This window comes from Lolium rigidum, chromosome 3 (genome assembly GCF_022539505.1).
Source record: "Lolium rigidum isolate FL_2022 chromosome 3, APGP_CSIRO_Lrig_0.1, whole genome shotgun sequence".
Lineage (NCBI taxonomy): Eukaryota > Viridiplantae > Streptophyta > Magnoliopsida > Poales > Poaceae > Lolium > Lolium rigidum.
The window spans coordinates 130,432,405-130,440,017 of record NC_061510.1 but is presented as its reverse complement, the minus strand read 5'-3'; the positions used below and the strand labels follow the sequence as shown (position 1 = coordinate 130,440,017).

Below are 7,613 nucleotides of genomic sequence, written 5' to 3'. Positions count from 1 at the left end.
GAGAGGTAGAGTCCTAGTATGCTTTCTGCTTTCTGCTGGAACTCGTGGTTGATACATTTCTAGTGCTTGTGCTACCAAGTTGTATCGGCATCTAGGCATGCGTTGCAAGTAGTGGGTTTGAGCATGGATTAACTGCATTTGGCAACCTAAGAGACATTCTTTGCATATGTTGATATGCGTGCATGACATCACAAGCAAGTAGAAACCCTGTAACTCTTTATCATCGAAGCTCACGGGGATAGGGCTCCATGAGTGAACCTGTTGCGGTTATGTCGGATCATCACGTGAAAATTGAAGATATAAGTTCTGTTGGCACCGCTAGCTGTTCATTGTCGAACTTCTGCGGAGAAACTGACCTTTCTATGTTCCTCGGGGACATAGAAGTATGTGTGCTCCTTCATATTTAAAGGATTGGGCTACACAACTTCCCCGTGCTTTCCCAAGCTGATGACCTACCGAAGCACTCTCACGAACAGAACCGCACCTGATAGGCTGATACTGCCAAAGGGTTTCAAATCACTACAGCAGTTTTAATGAATGATGAGGGGTGCATCAGCTCCGCGAAGCATCAAGGACAAAGTCTTTATGTTCCTTGGGAGTGAACATGAATCACTTACTTTCCTTTTTCTCTTCATGTTGTTTGTCCCTCTTGTTTCCTTGTTTTCATACTGCTTTCGTTTCTAACCATTTATCCTTCAACACATAAAATAGGTACAAGGTACAACGTCGTCTACCTTTCACCTTAGAAAATAAAACAACAACCTCACAACACATATGAACAAACACGTTCACTTCCCTTGAGCTTCCTCCAGGGCCACGACCATGAACCTAGAGAGGGGGCTGACGCACAACAAACATGTGCCACATTTTTCAAGTACTTCGACAATTTGCTACATCGGACAGAAACACTAGAGGTATGCTTTGGCGTTTCTACTAAGATGTGCTGTTATTAGCCACACACAGTCCTTCAGAAGATGTACTCAGGTGTTTCCAGAGGGAATGGAGCCACCATGACCTCGAATGGTTTTCCTTCTGGTCGGCTCACCCTTACCAAAGAGAAAAACAGTGTATCAGATCATACATCAACACAGAAAAAGGAGATAATTTATATTTGTTAGCATACAAATATCACCAATGCTTAAGGAACACAATACAGCTACAGATGCCCAAATGAGCTCATTCTGTCAACTGCAACTTCCGTTCTGAGTTAAGAGCATACCTCCCAGGCACAAATGTAAAAGAGCCCTCCACAGATCCAGTGCTGCCGCTCAATGGCGTGCAACTCTCATAGACGAACTCTTCCTGGCCTGGTAAAAGTAAAGGATACTGCAAAACACAAAACAAATCGCAACAATAACTACACTTTTTTCTCCTCGAGAAATAGCTGTACATTCAATAGTGAGGAATTTAGTTGTTTTGTGTGCTTCCAGCATACCTTCCCAATAACACCTTCCCGTGCACATCCGAAACAACCCTGTCTCCACATCGAATGATCCAGTGGCGTGAGTGAAGCTGGCAGGAGGGATAGTAAACTCCACCTAGCATGCATGCCTCGGGAACTGACAAGCGAATGGAATAACTGTAGAGTGCATGTCCCATGCCTTGATGATGTTCTGGCGCAAAGACGGCAGATGCACGTACCTATAATCATCATATCTGTTAGCCCAAAGCTCCAATGGGACCATCCATAAGAATGTTTATAAGATGTCTACAGAAGTCATTAAATAAACGCACACAAAGTGTAAAGGCAAGATGTAATGTTGCAAATGAGGATTCAGAAAATTCAACACAAAGTGTTCTAAATAACATATGGCATGTAGAAGACAAGCTTAATTAAATGATGATGCAATCTGCAGTAACTAATATTTATCACCTTTACACCATTTGTTGTTGTTGACGTGCACATAGGGGGTGCTTCTGGATATAAGCAGATATACCTCGACGTCCTAAGTGGACGGATCTTGATCATGCCATTCTGTAATCGCCTAAGGTGCTCTTCCAACCACAAAAGTAATCCATCTTGAGGCATATCACTATTAGTTGGCTTTATCAATGATTTCGGTACGCATGGCATCATTTCTCCAGCTGGTAAGTTGGCTGTGCCAACATACAGTTCACCATTTGAACAATTGAGGAGGAACGATTTAGCATTATACCACGAGCTTGCTACTAAGACAAGATTCAGCCCATTGGAAAGACCTGGCTCATTCAAGTCAGCGTAAAATTCGTTTGTCTCTTCGACCATTTGCTCAAGTGATGACAGGTGCACATTTACACTGTGATCATAAAACACGTAGCCTCCTATTATGCCAAGAGGAGCCATGCGTACATTCTCAAGGTAGTTGTTACTAAAAGGCAGCTGACCATTGCAGAAACGGTACAATAACTTTGTGGGCATAGGAAGCTTGATACCAAGATCATCTTCTGCTGATCTTATCTGAGCTTCAGAAGCACCTTTACGCAAAGTTCCGAGTGACTCAGGAAAGTTTTCAGACAACCAGCTTTTCAATGAACTCCAAAATAATTTCACTCTCTTTACCAGAGGTAATGGGTACATACAAAAGGACTCCAACCAAACTTTATACGCATCCTGAAAAATCATTCAGTTTTTTTTATCATGGACATAACCAATTAACTGAAAGTGCAAAAATCACGTAGTCATTAATCAAAATTAAATGAAGTAACAACAATAATAATCATACGATAAAAAATGAACATTTAGACATCTCTACTACTATAATGTAGCCGTTTTGAATTTTGATTCATCAGCCCCTTCCAGTTTTCCGCCAAACACTTCTGAAGCCGTTACAGCCGTTGATTTGTACAAAAAAATAATCATGTGCTGTTCATCCGTTCTTGTCGGGCCAAATCCAACGGTGGCCGCCCGCCGGATTCACCTCTCCTTAAGGCGCAGTCCCGTGACCCATCTGAATGTTCTAGGAGCTAGCCGAATACTCTAGGGAACTACAATCAATGCAGACCTGCAGGTTCCAACGTGGGTGCTCTGATGCAACTATAAACATTTATTTTTACTTGGAGTCGACGTCTCATTCTGGAATCAACCAGGCACGACCAACAAATGACCATGAGTTAGCTAGCTAAAAGTTATTTTTTCTCTTAGGGTCTCTTTTCATTGTGTTGGAAATCTGGTAAGAAAGAAAAACTCATTTCTTCAGACCATTAGCTAAAATCCTTATTTTGTGGAACGGAACTTATACACGTATATGTTATCAGCAAATACAAAACATGTATGGTTATATTAAAAGGTTAAATACATTTACACTTTATGCATTCTGGAATTGTTTGACCGTCAACTTCTTATATCTTATTTATAACTCACTTAAAGTAAGAAATAAAATTTGATAAGTTAGTAGACGTAAAACTGACATGCTGAACGGTCAACATTTAATCGCAAACATATACATACTCATGCTGAACGGTCCAAACAAAAATTTAATTACTTTATGATAAAAGAATAACTATAATGATCTCAGTTTGTCATCTCTTCTATTTTTTCGAAAAAAAAAATATTAATACTAAGAAGATATCAATGACGTCTAGCCTCGGCACTAACATAATCTAGAGCAAGTCTAGATACGGGGGATGCACACAACAAAAAAATAAAAGAAAAATGAAACTCACCTCGCCGAACCAAACAAACTTGCAGTAGCAATAGCAACACAAGTGGGGACGATGCCTCGACACAAAAAAAGCTTCTCCAAGAACGACGCCTCTAGGAAGGTAACTGTGCACAAACACTATTGTCGTCTAGACTAACCAACATGGTGAGATCAATCCTGGATTTCACCATCAAGAAGATCCCATCTCCCGGCAATGCCTTCAACAAGGAGATAACTTGCGAGCCACCATTGCCAGGTACAACCACCGAAGATCAGAACTATGGTTTTCACCAAAGATGCTGAGCCACGGAACTCCAAGAGCACCGCCAAGAATGAAGTATGATATCACCACCACTTGGCACCGCTATCACCTAGCGATCTCACTCAGCATGAGTATGGTGAATCTCTAGCCACCGAACCACCTTCACATGCCTACCTCCGACCAAACCATGGTAAGCACAACAAATATACGTAATCGACATAACGCAAGGTAGCCGCGCATGTGGATCTTGGATCCGCCAATGGACCTCCGCCATCAGCAACAATGATGAGCCACCCCGATGTCACTGGACTCAGCACATCGACAGCCAAATATTGGCCAAAAGCTAGGGCTAGATCCCAGGGCCAATCGAGCGAGCACCTGAACTATCTTCCATGGCTGCACCATCTGCATGTTCACAGATTTTGGACGACCTCGGCCAAAACAACGACATGCCATGTTGGGACATCAACATCAAGGTCTTGGCTAGAAAAAGCTCGTGTATGTGGATAAATTGGATCTCTGGTAGATGCTGTAGCAGACTAGATGCTAGAAGAACGGAAAAAGAACAGAAAGGGTGGCTTGGGGTGGGGGTGGGGGAGAAGGGGTAAGGGAACACAGTGGAAGGGGCTGGCAGCGGTGTGCTCTTATACTGTACTTATATGAGTCAACGTGCAAAGCACGTGCTACTTACTAGTAGAACAAATATGGAGGTTCATAAGTGAACAATAGCAAAAGCAGGGTAACCAACATAATTTTTATCTTTATATAGAAAAACAATAATTCTATACATAATTCAATCTCCCATCACTCTTATATTTGCACTTGAAGCAAAGTAGACCAAACAGGGGTGCAATTTGTCAATATTACAGAATATCTCAAATAGTCTTGAGTTTATTGCACTGTTAAGAGTCTTGAGTTTATTGCACTGTTAAGCGCAGATATACAGTAAAAGGACTCACATGACACCCCAAACGCTGGACTGTAATACAATAACAGCAAACCATATAACATAAATAAGAATTATAGTCAGAACAAAATAACTAGTGCGAAGTTCAAGTATTGCCAAAAAGATCATGCATGTAGAGCTGTCAACAGACAGCTATTTGTCCAACATGCCACATTGGGTGCACCAGGTGCGTTGTGATATTTAGCTCAAATAGGCCGCTGCGAAGCACTTCGAGACAGAATAACATCAAACAGCATGGAACTTTGCATTCTGGTGGTGAATTGGATGCATGTGAAGCATCTATTTCATGCAGTATTAAGCAGAGTTTAGATGTGAACAGATTAAGGCATTGACATACTAAATTCCCTTCACTCTCATTCCATCCCTTTTAACAGAAACAGACGACCAGGAACTGCTCCATTGCCTACGAAATAACTGCTCCGAAATTAATGATTTAGCTTTTAATACATGCTATTTGCTATTCTTTCTTGTCTTTGTGCATCCCTGATAGAAAAGATGAACCAGGGATATGAATCGCGTAAAAGAAGAAAATAATTGAAGAGATTACTCAATCTCAAAAGGAGCTCCTGAAGGGTTTTTTAAGAAAGAATAACAAGTTTCTTTCGGAAACCAGATTATCGATACTAACAATGGCTAGGTTCGTGGTGATGGCACTAACTATGCTATAGCTGCAGCAACATAATTTTTTTTCAGATTTTGCAGCAAGGAAAGCCACAATGATGTTACATTTCCAATAAAACAGGACTTGTGTTTAGGATGGTGTAATTCTTATAAGACATTGTGCTACCAATACGTATCATAAAATATTCTTCAAGTTTTTGTATTTATTTTGTTATACACATGGCCTAATCTCGAATATCACAGCGGGCCTCCAACTTGTTAAGGTAAGACCCTAAACATGAATAACCATATCTCCCTTCCATACTGGATAAATTCACCATAATAGTGATGACCTTGAGCTAACAACGACAAGAGCATGCATTGAAAAAGATCATGGTGGCGAGGGAATACAGGTGAAACTCTGACAGACATTAGGCACTACGAGATGTTAACTCCACTCATACAAGGACTAGGGTATTGGAACACTAAGTATGGGTGTGAAGACTTAATTTATAATTAATTCTACTGTTTAGTTTATTCTTCTTATGTTATCATTTCCTTCACCTTGTAGTGGGTATGAATCTTATCTTCTGTAAATCGATTCCTACCTATTGAAACAGCATCATAAAAAACTAGCTCTGCAGCCTCCCCCTTCCTCTCTCTCATTTCCACACATCTAACTCTAATCATGTAGGATCATATATAACTGTTTGCCATGTGTTCCTGCTTTATCAAACGTTTGGATAAGTTATAAATATAGATCAATAGTTCAAGAATGAGACATTTGTCTAAATACAGACACCAAGTGGGGCATAGGCACAGTAGTATTCAGCAACCGCAGAAGGACTTGCCCCACTCAAACTTTCTGCTAAGTCCGGCCTCGCTCAGTTGGTTCGAAGTGTGGGTGTAAACACCCAGACCCAGGTTTGAGTCCACTTCAACTCAAATTGGGTGCCTATTTCTTCTGTCAATGGAAAGTTGCCTGTTTCCTCTTAGGTACTCTCATTTTGCTAAGCTGACACCCACAACCAAGAATACGCAGTAACAATATAGGTAAAGAATTCATTAAAAGTTCCACAATCCGCACACACAAGGAATCACATCACATCGCACACCCGTTGCTTCTTAATTCTTGTACTCGTGCAGGGGTTAAGTTAGGGGAAAGGAAAGTGGAGATCAAGCCAGCAGCAGACCTTGAAGGACGGGAGCGGGTGGTCGTCGGGGTCGATGGGCGCGTCGAGGCCGAGGTCTTGAGCGCAGAAGCGGCGCCAGAGGGCGTCATCGTCAACGGCGGCGCGCAGGTGCGTGCTGGCGCAGGCGAGCGCAGCCGCGGGGCGCGCGCCGGCCTTGGAGATTATAGTATCCAGGGCGAGTCCCTCCATACACTCCAGGCCCGCCGCCCCCGCGGGCTCCGTCGGCGGCGAAGCCATCACTGCGTGGCGTGGCGGGATGTTGGCGGTGTCACAGACTCAGAGCGGAGAGGAGGAGAGAATCAGAGGGGGGATTTTTTCTGCCACGGGCCCACGGCACAGAGAGAAAGAAACAGGCGAAAAAAAGGTCGTTATCTGGATAACAGGTTCCCTTTTCAATATGTGTTTCTGAAATTTATAAAATACTTTTTTTGATAAAGGAAATATAATAATATGGAGAGATACCAAATACACCCAGTCCCTGCAACAACGCAATACCTTAGTACGGATGCACACAACAAAAAAAAGAAACTAAGAAAATAAAATCGGGAGTGGCGATTTGGCTCCCGGGAGCATTTGCTCCCGGTTTTTTCAAAAAAATAGAAAAAAACGAAAATTTATCAAAAAATTCTGAAAAAAATCATGCACGTACCTGATCATGGCACGCACCAACGTGTAAAATGTCGTTGCAAAATGTCGTCGTATGCGCCCTGGACAAAAATGACAAATTTCTGACATGAAATGAGATCCAAAAATTTGAATCTCGAGATCCGGAAATTTGTCATTTTTGCCCAGGACGATACGATGACATTTCGTAGCGAAATTTCACAAGGTGGTGCGTAGGCATGATTTTTTTCGGAATTTTTTGAAAAGTTTTGAAAAATAAAATTTGCTCTCAAAAATCGGGAGCAAATGCTCCCAGAGCCAAGACGAATTTCCGAATAAAATCCCGTTATGGTATTCCAGCCCTAGCG

General features: G+C 42.0%; 1 pseudogene; it reads right to left on the bottom strand.

Moving 5' to 3' along the window:
* Positions 1 to 672: 672 nt before the first annotated feature.
* On the bottom strand, positions 673 to 6,913 carry LOC124702329 (annotated as a pseudogene).
* Positions 6,914 to 7,613: the final 700 nt, after the last annotated feature.